Here is a 10898-nt window from a genome sequence, read left to right as displayed (position 1 = left end):
GACCCTACAGCCTCTCTGGGCAGCCTGTTTCAGTGTTCTGTAACCCTCACCATGAAGACATTTTTTCTCATATTTTTGTGGAACTTCCTATATTCCAGCTTGCACCCATTACCCCTTGTCCTATCACCGGATGTCACTGAGAAGAGCCTGGCTCCATCCTCTTGACACACACCATTTACATATTTATAAACATTCACGAGGCCACCACTAAGTCCTCCAAACTAAAGAGATACAGCCTCCTTACCCTTTCCTCACAAGGGAGATGTTCCACTCCCTTCACCATCTTTGTGGCTCAACAACAAGGCCAAGATGCTGCTGTTGAAGTTAATTATTTGGTTTCAGAGCTGGAAATCGGGTTTTAAGCATTTTGAAGGAAGTCCTTGCCCAGATGTTTTAAAGGTGTTCCAGGGCAATCACAGAGAGTAAGTGAGGTACTATGATAGTGGCACCCTCTCAAGGATCCATAAAAGCCTGAGATTCAGGAACAGGTGATTCGCCACCTGGCTGAAGCCACCTGTGGGCAGACAGGCCCTGACTCAGTCAAATACTGTGTAAAAAGCAAAGGGGGTGAAACTCTCGGTATCCTATTACATTCAGCTGAAAGAGACTGGGGAGTACACTCTACCTTTACAGTTTTCCATCCTGTCACTAATATGCAGGGACAGGGTGCACAGCCTTTTTCTATCGCAATTGGGCAGCCTGCATTCAAACACAAGGGGTTACGTAATTCATTTAGTCACTGTGAAAAAGGGTTATTCTTTGTAGCTAGGCTGTGCTTTGCTCGCAGTGAGTCATTTTTTAGGAGGAGAGATCATATGCATTGTTAAAAATAAGCTTTTGAAAACAGCAGTTCTCTTATGCCAACTGTGTCCTGTTTAGATCAGCAGATTAAACAAACCCAAAGCTGAAATTCAGCACAAGTTGAAGTTTCTCAGCAAATCAAAAATGAAAAGGGACAGCATTTGTTTTGTAACTCCCTAGAAGGAGAGCGTAGCAAACAAAAGGCAAAGAGATGACCATCAAGTATCTATATTGACTCATCTTCAAATGAGAAAAGAAGCCAATTTCCAAACAGCATGGACTTAAGGAAAATAAAAGGTTTGTCTTTAATTTTTCAGGCCATCCTGACATTATCTGTTGAGTAATCAGAAGCTGCAGCATAGAGTGAGGTTGCTGTAACAGGGTATAAAAAATCAAAGTGAAGCAGCTCTTTCCTCTGCTTGTGCTTGCTCTTTATCTCTGTTGCCTAGTAAAACTAATTATTCCATCCTCTATATGATCCTTTAGACATTTTCTGTTAGCTGTGACCCTCAGTGCTACCTATGACCATCTTATCTATCTTCACATCTCTTAGATCTGTCATCTATGAATCACTGTTTTCTGTTTACCTTTCTCAAACTGATTTGCTTTCTGCCTGAGTTACTCTGTGTCTTGTTTCTTCCTTTTTTCTTTTTTCTTTTGCTAGCGGTAAGATCTTCTGTTTGTCTGATTCACCCTTCTGTTTTCCCTTCTCATTCTTTCTCATTGTCATTATTTTGTCAGTTTTCATTTTCATTCTGTGGTTTATCCTGACTGCACAGAGCAGCATCTTTTTGATTAATTCATTTTCTATTTATTTTTAATCTTTCCTTCTCTTTTCTCTCCGTGACTCAGCTGTTGTCTCCCATAGTTTGTCTTTTTATTGTATTCAAAGATATTTTTTGCTTATTCAGCATCAACTACTGGAACTTTCAAAGGGAGTGAATACACATAGATGGCTCTGTGCTGAATAGGATGATGTCAGCCACACAACTTCTGAAAGCACATTTCATTCCAATGACTTGTCAACAGTTAGAAGCCACAAAACAAATTGGCCTTTTATATCTGTAAGATATAGCTCCTGCATTTGTCTTCTGCTATTTGTTTCAATTTTATTCCCCTTAGATCTTGCAATTATGTGGGAAATTGATGTAGCTGTTTAAAACAAACACATTGCATGATTCTGCAAAAATAAACAACAACCAATTTAATGGTAGCCAGTGATCATGAAATCACCTCTTTAAGTTAATTAGTAAGTCAACATCATTACATTTTGCAAAGCAATTATGTTTACTTTCAGCTTTGTAAACATCTTTGAAACTTGCAGAAATGTGGATTAATTTCAAAGCAGCATGTCAGCATTGCAAGAGTAACTACTATATGAATGGAGCATGCTGCTGCTTTAATCTCACCTATCAAAAAAGTTACAGTACTGCAAGTATCGTTTAGCAAATGATAGATGTCCTCTTTCTCTCTTCTAGTCGACCTCTTTGATCTTAGTAGGATTTCTTTCAGCTCTAGCATCACATCTTACAGCTTACCTTCCCACTCAGTTCAGTTTTCTGCATATTACCGTGATATATGACACTATAAGAGAGAGATGCGAGAGATATGTATGTTTCGTGTCAATTCACAATTGAATGTTTGAGCCTCAGCAGAAAATTAAAAAGAAGATTCAGTCCCAGAATTTCAAGAAAGAATCGCAGCCACTGGTTTGATTTATTAGACAATTGAATGGAGCTTTCCAATTCAATTTCTCATTTAATACTTTTATTATAGTTTATTCATAGATTATTTCCTTTGGAGACAGTATTAGATCTTCTAGTCTGACTTTCATTATAACACAGGCTATTAAACTTTACATAAATACTTTTATAGAGGCCAGTAACTCCTAAAGGAAATCTGAATCATCTTCCGAGAGATATCCACTACTGTTTTTATAACATCAACAATGAAAACCTCCATCTCCTCTGACAGTTGTTCTTGTTGTTTGACAGACTCGCTGTTAACAAAATAGCAAAACAGAAATGTGCCCAATTCTTATTTTGAATATTTTTGGCCATGCAGAATTTGTTGTTTTTGTTAGTTCTCACTGGGAAGCCTTTAGCGCTTAGTACTGCTTTCTTTTGGATGTACTTGCACATTCTTATAAGGACGCCTTCTATTTGATAAGCTAAAGTTAAACATAGCTCTCAGGATGTACTTTAATACAAAATACTTTAATAATTGGTTATTTCTGATGAACAGTGTCCAGCTTAGCGCTACCCACGTTAACGGTCACGTAGCAAAACTCTGTCAGATATTCTGTGTATTCACTCAGTCACTTAATACATAAGGACTTATGTATATATACTTCACATATGTATATTTCACATTCTTTATGTTGCTATAATTTCTTTTTGCATCCAAGCACAAACATAAATTAGCAGCGGCTAGAATGTTCCTGAGAAGCATGAGACTAACTGACCAAAAGAAAACTTCCAACCTTCATACTATGTAGGTGAGTAATATAAGTAAGTGAACATAATAATCTAACTTGAGGGCACCAGTACAAAATCTTGCTTGAGAGATTACATAAATATGTGCATAAATATATGTATATATATTGTTCAAAGGCACCAACAGTTTGAATGACAGAGTAATACCACGGAAGAAGTGGTGTTTAAAGACGCTGTTTCAGTGATGCAATGATGTCTGATACAGTGAAATATTTTCTTCAACATTTAAGTCACTTCTGTGATTCTTCTCCCCTCTTTTCTTTAAATTGTCTTACAAAGTGTGGAAACCACATCTGCACACACCGGAAATTTTGTGTAGAGAGGTAAAATTGCCCTCACATTCCCTATATATAGCTCTTGATTTTAAACACTGTAAAAATTTTGTTATAGCAGATAACACAAGGAAATTAAAACCTCCCATTGTTTTCCAGGATCCAGATTCTGTCCTGTTAATTAAAGTCTACCATCTTATTCCTCATCTTTGTCCTTCTGTGTTTTGATGAGCTCAGCATTCTCCCTCGCAATCCAGAATACTCTGCTTTGTTGATTAGGGTTTGTTTGTTTGATTGATTGATTTTTGCATTCGTTGCCTCTTTGGACCATTCGCAAATGTTAACACCACTGATTTTATTGTTATTTATTTCTAATAGTGTTGATGAAGAACACAGGGCTGATGAAAATGCAGCTGACTAAGAACTAGGACTACTCTCTAGAGACCTTTCCTAAAAATGCTATCATCAGTAATAACTCCCTGCTGATAAGTTCTTTTGAGACCTCTGAGACAGCTCTTAATCCATTTAAGGATGTACTTTACTGATACTGCATATCCTTATACTTTTATCAACGTGTCATACATAGAGAATCAAATGCTACGTATTCCCTTCAACAATAACTGTAATAGATGAAAGTCTGTTTTTCATAAAAATCTTACTAAGCTTATTTATAAATGATATTAATATTGTGTATTAATTATAAATCTTCCATTTTATATTTTGTCAAGAGAATCTTTATAATTTCTCCACCATTTTGCTATGAACTGGTGTTACCTAGAGCATTTCTTTTGACCTGCTCATCCCTCTTGGCTTCTTGGATATTCACAAAATACCAGTATGGTTTTAATCTTCAGAATTATCCATATGCGAAGAGTTACTCAGACCTGACATTTGCAGGAGACAACCCTAAAAGTCACCGATTTTAGCACTCTGGGGTGTGAGCTATCTCGGCTTGTCAGCAGGAAATTTTCTCCAGCTAATATGTCATTTAAAATCCACATTAGCTACTAATGGTGCAATTCATCTCACCTAAATTCTTCTAAAATTAGTTGTCTAAATTACCTAGGATGCCCTCAATAGAGAAAGAAAGATTAGATCCTACACAGACCTAATTGATTCCATCTATCCTGATATAACTTGAAGAGAATCAGAAAAATTTATATATATATCTGTAACGTATTTAAATATAAAAATATTGATAATAATAGGTGAAAAAACATCACATAGATTCATATATTGTAAAACTTTGTGTAAAGAGAATTTTCAGGAACCACTATTGTCTTCATGTCTGCTAAAGAAAACTAAGTGTGTTCCATGGGAGCTAGACAAATGGTTGCATAACTTATTACACGTACAGAATTAAACAAGTACAGACATCTTACAGCCCAGAAGGCCAGCTGTATCCTGGGTTGCATCAAGAAGAGCATGACCAGCAGGTCAAGGGAGGTAATTCTGCTCTTGTGCGACCCCACCAGAAGTACTGCATCCAGTTCTGGGGCCCCCAAAAGAAGGAGGACATGGAGCTGTTGGAGCAGATACAGAGGAGGGCCACAAAGACAATCCGACAGCTGGAGCACCTCCCCTGTGAGGGCAGGCTGACAGAGCTGGGACCCTTCAGCCTGGAGAAGGCTCTGGGGGCACCTTATGTGAAAGTGGCCTTCCAGTACCTGCAAAGAAAGTTAGGGAGGGATTTTTCATAAGGGCATGTAGTGATAGGATGAGGGGAAATGGTTTTTAAAAAGAGTGAGGGTAGATTTAGACTAGATATTAAGAAATTCTTTATTGTGAGGGTGTTGAGACACTGGAACAGGTTGCCCAGAAAGGAATGTGGATGCCCCCTCCCTGGAAGCATTCAGTGCCTGGCTTGGCTGGGGCTTTGAGCAACCTGGTCTAGAGAGAGGTGTCTCTGCCTATGGCAGAGGAATTGGAAATAGATGATCTTACAGGTCCCCTCCAATGCAAATCATTCTGTGATTCTGTGAATTATATAAGCTGTTCCTGACTTCATGGAGGGAGCCTTCTTTAGACTGTGCCTATGTGCAAGTACAGCAAACACCAGTATCTGTGTGTGATCACCTGCTTCAAAACTAAGCATGCAGAACTGAGCACAGTGGCGATCTACTGATCTGCACTGCAAATGCAAGTGTTGTTTATTACCATGTGTATATCAGACCTGATTCCTTTCCTGAGGTCCAATTGTAATTTAGATGCTGCAGGTGGTGGAAAATACAGGCAGTATAGACGGTTATATTTTTCCTGAAAATCTGAGGGAAATTTGTCACATACTGACTGCAGGACAGGTTCCAATATCCAAAAAAGGATTGCAGTGAGAGATTACTGAAAATGCAGTGAGGCAATAACCTGTCCACAACTGGAAAGAGGGCAGTAGAAACAATTCAAAAGGATTATAATCATTTTTAATCCAACTCTAAGAAAGGAATAATTCCCTGCGAGTTAGAATCGTGATTCAATCAGATCCTAATCTACAGACAGAGGATGCCTCCTGTGGCCAGTTAGGAAATAGAGGATGTTCTTGAAGGCATGAATACTGACATGAGGTGGTGAATGAAGTTAAGGGGATCAAAAAAAGCATGAGCAGTTTGGGCATTGGAGTGTTTGGGAGACAAACTGAAAACAGAGTCTAAGCCCATGAGTAATTGCAAAATTTATAATAAGAAGCAGAAGGATATAAATTGTGGGAATGTGATGCAATCACAGAAGGGTCATGGATAACAGCTGTGTTATGAGATTTCCAGGAAAAGGACACTAGTATGGAAAAGAGGGAATGAGCTAAACCAAAAATTAAGTGAGGCATGGGCTGTTGTTTAGATTACACTACAAAATAAAAGGAAACATCATAAAGATTTCCTTTTTTAAAAAAATCAACTGAAAAATAAATTGTCAGTAAAACTGGATATGGTACAAATCACAGTTGAAGCGGAATTAGATGCCACTCAGCTTAAAGCAATAGCAAAGGAACAAGAGGCCTCAGCAGGAAAGCTGGTGTGAAGTTGCAATAATTGCCTGTATGTGTCTTGTCTTTTGCATCCAAATTGAATTAAATTTTTATGATACTTTTGTTGAATTTAGTAGTCTGGTGATGATAAGATGATTTTTCACTTTTAAACACTTCAGAGCATTTCTACAAGTGCTTTGTGCTCCTAAAACAATACCTTATATTTTGTTAATGAGGTTGAAAATTTTTAGAATTTCAGCTATGATAAACAAGTATTTACTCCCATTTGTGTTGGTCTGCATTATATGTTACTCCACTGGCAGAACAAGGGGAAATGGATTTAAATTGAAAGAGGGAAGATTTAGGTTGGATGTTAGGGGGAAGTTCTTTACTAGGAGAGTGGTTAGGCCCTGGAACAGGCTGCTCAGGGAGGTTGTGGATGCCCCGTCCTTGGAGGTGTTCAAGACCAGGTTGGACGGGGCCCTGGGCAACCTGATCTAGTAAAGGTGTATGTTTGGTGGCCCTGCCAGGCAGGGGGGTTGGAACTACATGATCCTTAAGGTCCCTTCCAACCCAGCTCATTCTGTGATTCTGTGTGATTCTGTGATTCTGTGATCTGTGATGCTAAGTCCATCCAGTTTATACAAATCCATGGGTTTCTTGTATAAACTTCTGAAACAGTATCTCCTATTTCCCACTACCATTCTTGTTTGTGACTATTATCACAATAGCTACAATGTCAGCTACGCAGCTGTTTCTCTACCTCAGCAACCATCACTCCATAACAACTTCATCTAACATTTAGAGAATAGGTGTATTCATGTGGAGATCAAGTCGAAGTGTACCAGAGCTCATCCTCACAGACCATCTTCATCTGCTCATATTACTTCCTTTTATTAGAAAAATACCAACTCTTGTTTTAGAAGAGAATCTATGAACTCAGAAGCCCAGCTTTCCAAAGACATTGTGGAAAGTCAGGTCATTCGAGTTTGGAGTGGAAAGTTACATATGTTGCAAATTAACTCAAGTAATAATTCCATTAAATTTCCTAATTATTCAACTGGAATACATGCTGAGCAAAACCTGTTGAAGCAATGGACTGAGAAATATTTGAAAGTGGAAGGGAGAGGTAGCATTTTAAGTACTTTGTTAGGAAATTTAGGTGAAGTGAACGGAACACTGAATACTGTAGACCTTGAATACTTTAGGGATGAATTATCACTGATGGGCAATGATGTGATTAAAGCATTTCTACAGAGAAATGAAAGATTACAGATTTTGGTACACAGCCAAGGAGAAATATTGCTCCTTGGAAAAGCCGTGTTCTCATTGGCTTCCAGTGCTATACTAATAGCAGATGAATCTCACTGCAATATTACTGCATCCATGTGCTTTGCTGATATCAAAATATATTATTTCAGGGAATAATAGAAGCAAGATGAACTAATACAATATTGAAAATTCCACCACCCTAAACTGTACATTAGAAGATGGAAAATCATCAAATGTATCTTTACAACGTAGTGGTCTATGTGGAGCTGTACTGCAAATGCATGAGAAGATCACGCATACACCTATAGCCTTTGGAATGTCAAAATCCATACTTAGTCAGAAACAGGCGTTCCTCAGGAAGGAGCTGGATGGGTAGTTTCAGAAAGGTACTGTGATGGTATTCTGGCTGTAAAGAAATGGAATCATTTGTTATAAAGAAGAATCCTGATCCTAAAGTCAACTGGTATAGATTTTAAAAAGAATGTACTGTGGTATTTTCAGAGTAAGACAACGTTGTAAAAATGCCCCCAACAAACTGCACAGGCGGACCCTTCTCTAAGCTGTGCCCATATACAACTGCAGCAGACATCACTAGCTGTACGTACTCCCTTGCTTCAGATATTGGTGCACAAAATTGAGTGCAGTGGTATCCTGCACTGTTACAGGTGCTGGTATTTTTTACTGTTGTTAAAGAGCAGCATAACATGCCCATCCTGAGGTCTGGAGGTAATCTGGATTGATACCAGAGGTGAATTTATTCTACTCTCTGTACTATGTGTTACTGGCTGGACAGAAGGCAGCAGCTGACTAGCGTGACAGGCAGGGTACCTCTCTTTTAGGCAGCTGTGGTCAGTGGGATTCCCTTTGCTCTAACAGACTGGAAAGTACTTTTTATTCTTTTTAAACACATTATGACTTGCTTTATCAGCTTCTTTTCAAATGAAAGGCAAAAATATTTATTAAATAAACAACATTTCCTCTTACTCTTCAGTAATTTTCATCTCTTTTGGGAACAGATGGAAATTATATTTTATATTCTTAATACACTTGGAACACTATTCTGTTTGCCCTCAGACCTTCCAATCGCATTTGTTCTCATGTCAAATAAATAACTCTCTCCTTATTAACATTCCATTTTCCCTAGTTTGAAATTCATAGTCTCTAATATCGGCATCTTAACATTTCCTTCCTTTAATTTCTTCCTCATTTTTTCCCTGTAATTCCTTTCTTCAGTTACCACTGAGCAAATGGTGTCGAGCAGTGCTTACTTGATGTCTTACTTGAGCGTGGAATCAATCTGTTAATAGGTTCACTTCATAAATATGGGGATATTTTTTTCTTAGCCCAGCATATCACGTCACATAAATTTTCTCAAATTTATAAATAAATCCTCTATTTAACAAATACACATAAAATAAACAACATATGCAGCTGAATGGGTCTGTCCACAGTTCATACATCATAAATGAACTAACACTTCCAGTCCCAAGGTAGCCATAAACTCCAAGTCCAGAGATAACTCACTTTATTTTAACTGCCCCACTGGTGTTCAAAATAGACCTGTGATTAAGGAATTAACTTATCCTGACTATATTGGATCAGACACTGGATTTCACTTCAATCCTAGTTAAGATTAGCTACTGCCTATGAACAGACGGCAGGTCAGGGACCAGCTTGTCCTCTCATCTCAGCAAAGTGAGGCTCTCAGAGAAGCTGCCTGAAATGTATCACAGCTACTGTGAGAAGCTGCTGAGCTGCCAGAAACCTCACTCAGAGAAACAACGACCTGCATGAGAAAGAGCTGCCCAGAATAATATTAGGGTAAGAGAAGTAATGCTTCACGCTTCTGAATGGCCTTCACCTTCGGGTCTGAAGTTAATAGGAAAGAGAAAGAAAAGCCTTTTGAGGAATATCATTCCATCTGATGTTGTTCCTTTGAGTTTAGTGGGAGGGGTGTAAAATGTCGGCAGCTCAGAGATCAAAGACCTATAAGCATTAACCGTGAAAGGCAGGACCAAAGTGCAGCAAGTCAGATATACCGAAGATAGACAGAAATGGCTTGCTAAATTATTTAACAGTGTGAGTAATGTTTTGTCTTCATGCTGCAGCTTTTTATGGCATGTAAATCGATTTGTTTCCCTAAATAGATCCTGGTGCTTTGGTGCAGTAACTGGAAATTACTTCCACCTCTTTAGCTCTATCAGTAAAAAAAATAAAGAAAAAAGAAATGAAATTAGCTTTATAAGTTTTTAGCAAATTACATAATTAAGAAATAATATCTTGGTTGAAAAAATGAAAAAGCCGAAGCTATGTTCGTGCCTCTGAGGCAGAGCAGAATCACCTAGAACTCTGTACCTTTAAAACAACCTGGGTTATTCCTTTGTCCCCTATGGTCTTAAATAGGGCTTTCATTATCCACAGAATAATGAAATAAATGAGTCAGCTGCAACTTGCTTCATTGAAAACCAGTGTCCACAAGCACTGTGTTTTCCCAGTACACTAGGAGTGTGTTTTTACACCACAGAGATGCACTGTTGGTGTGTATGAGATTGGACATTTTTCTTCTTCCTACAGAGGTCTCTCAGACCCTTATGCACATCGGTACCACCGAGGACTTTGGCAGAACAGCTGCAGCCTGCCAAAGCACTTGACAATAATCTCTGTCTCAGAGCCATCTCTTCTTCCAGGGTCTGTTTCTCTCAGAGGAGAGCTGGCAGAGTGAGGTATATGCACGTACTCCAACTCTTCTGGAGCAAATGCTTAAACTGCCGAGATGGGCTTGAGCTGTGGCATCAAGCTGCAAAGCAAAAGAACTGAAGAATGCTTGCTTCAACCGGCTTCACAGCAGGATGACAACCTTTGGCAATCTGGATAAGTGAGGAGGTGTATAGTGCCATCAATACCTGCCTTAACCAGATATTGCCTACATTCCTTTCAATGCTGTTACAGCACTGAAGTTACAGACAGTGACTTATATGAGTGCACAGCTCCCTAAAGTGCATGAGAATGCCCTGAACTGGGCATTCTCTCATCTGCTGGAGGCTTTCAGAGGCAGTGGGAAGGCCCTGAGTACTGCTGATGCAGGGCTGCTGCAGTTCCAGC

The 10898-nt window shown here is 38.8% G+C and overlaps 1 long non-coding RNA gene across 1 annotated transcript; it reads left to right on the top strand.

Annotated features, from left to right (window-relative positions):
• The first annotated feature begins 776 nt into the window (after nucleotides 1-776).
• Nucleotides 777-4222, top strand: LOC107324745 (uncharacterized). The gene is made up of 2 exons (XR_014946772.1): nucleotides 777-1098; nucleotides 3209-4222. It is a non-coding gene; the product is annotated as an uncharacterized LOC107324745 (long non-coding RNA).
• Nucleotides 4223-10898: the final 6676 nt, after the last annotated feature.

This window comes from Coturnix japonica, chromosome 1 (assembly GCF_054131305.1).
Source record: "Coturnix japonica strain WE chromosome 1, WE-NBRP24, whole genome shotgun sequence".
In the NCBI taxonomy this organism is placed as follows: Eukaryota; Metazoa; Chordata; class Aves; order Galliformes; family Phasianidae; genus Coturnix; species Coturnix japonica.
This window is presented reverse-complemented; position numbering and strand designations above follow the sequence as displayed.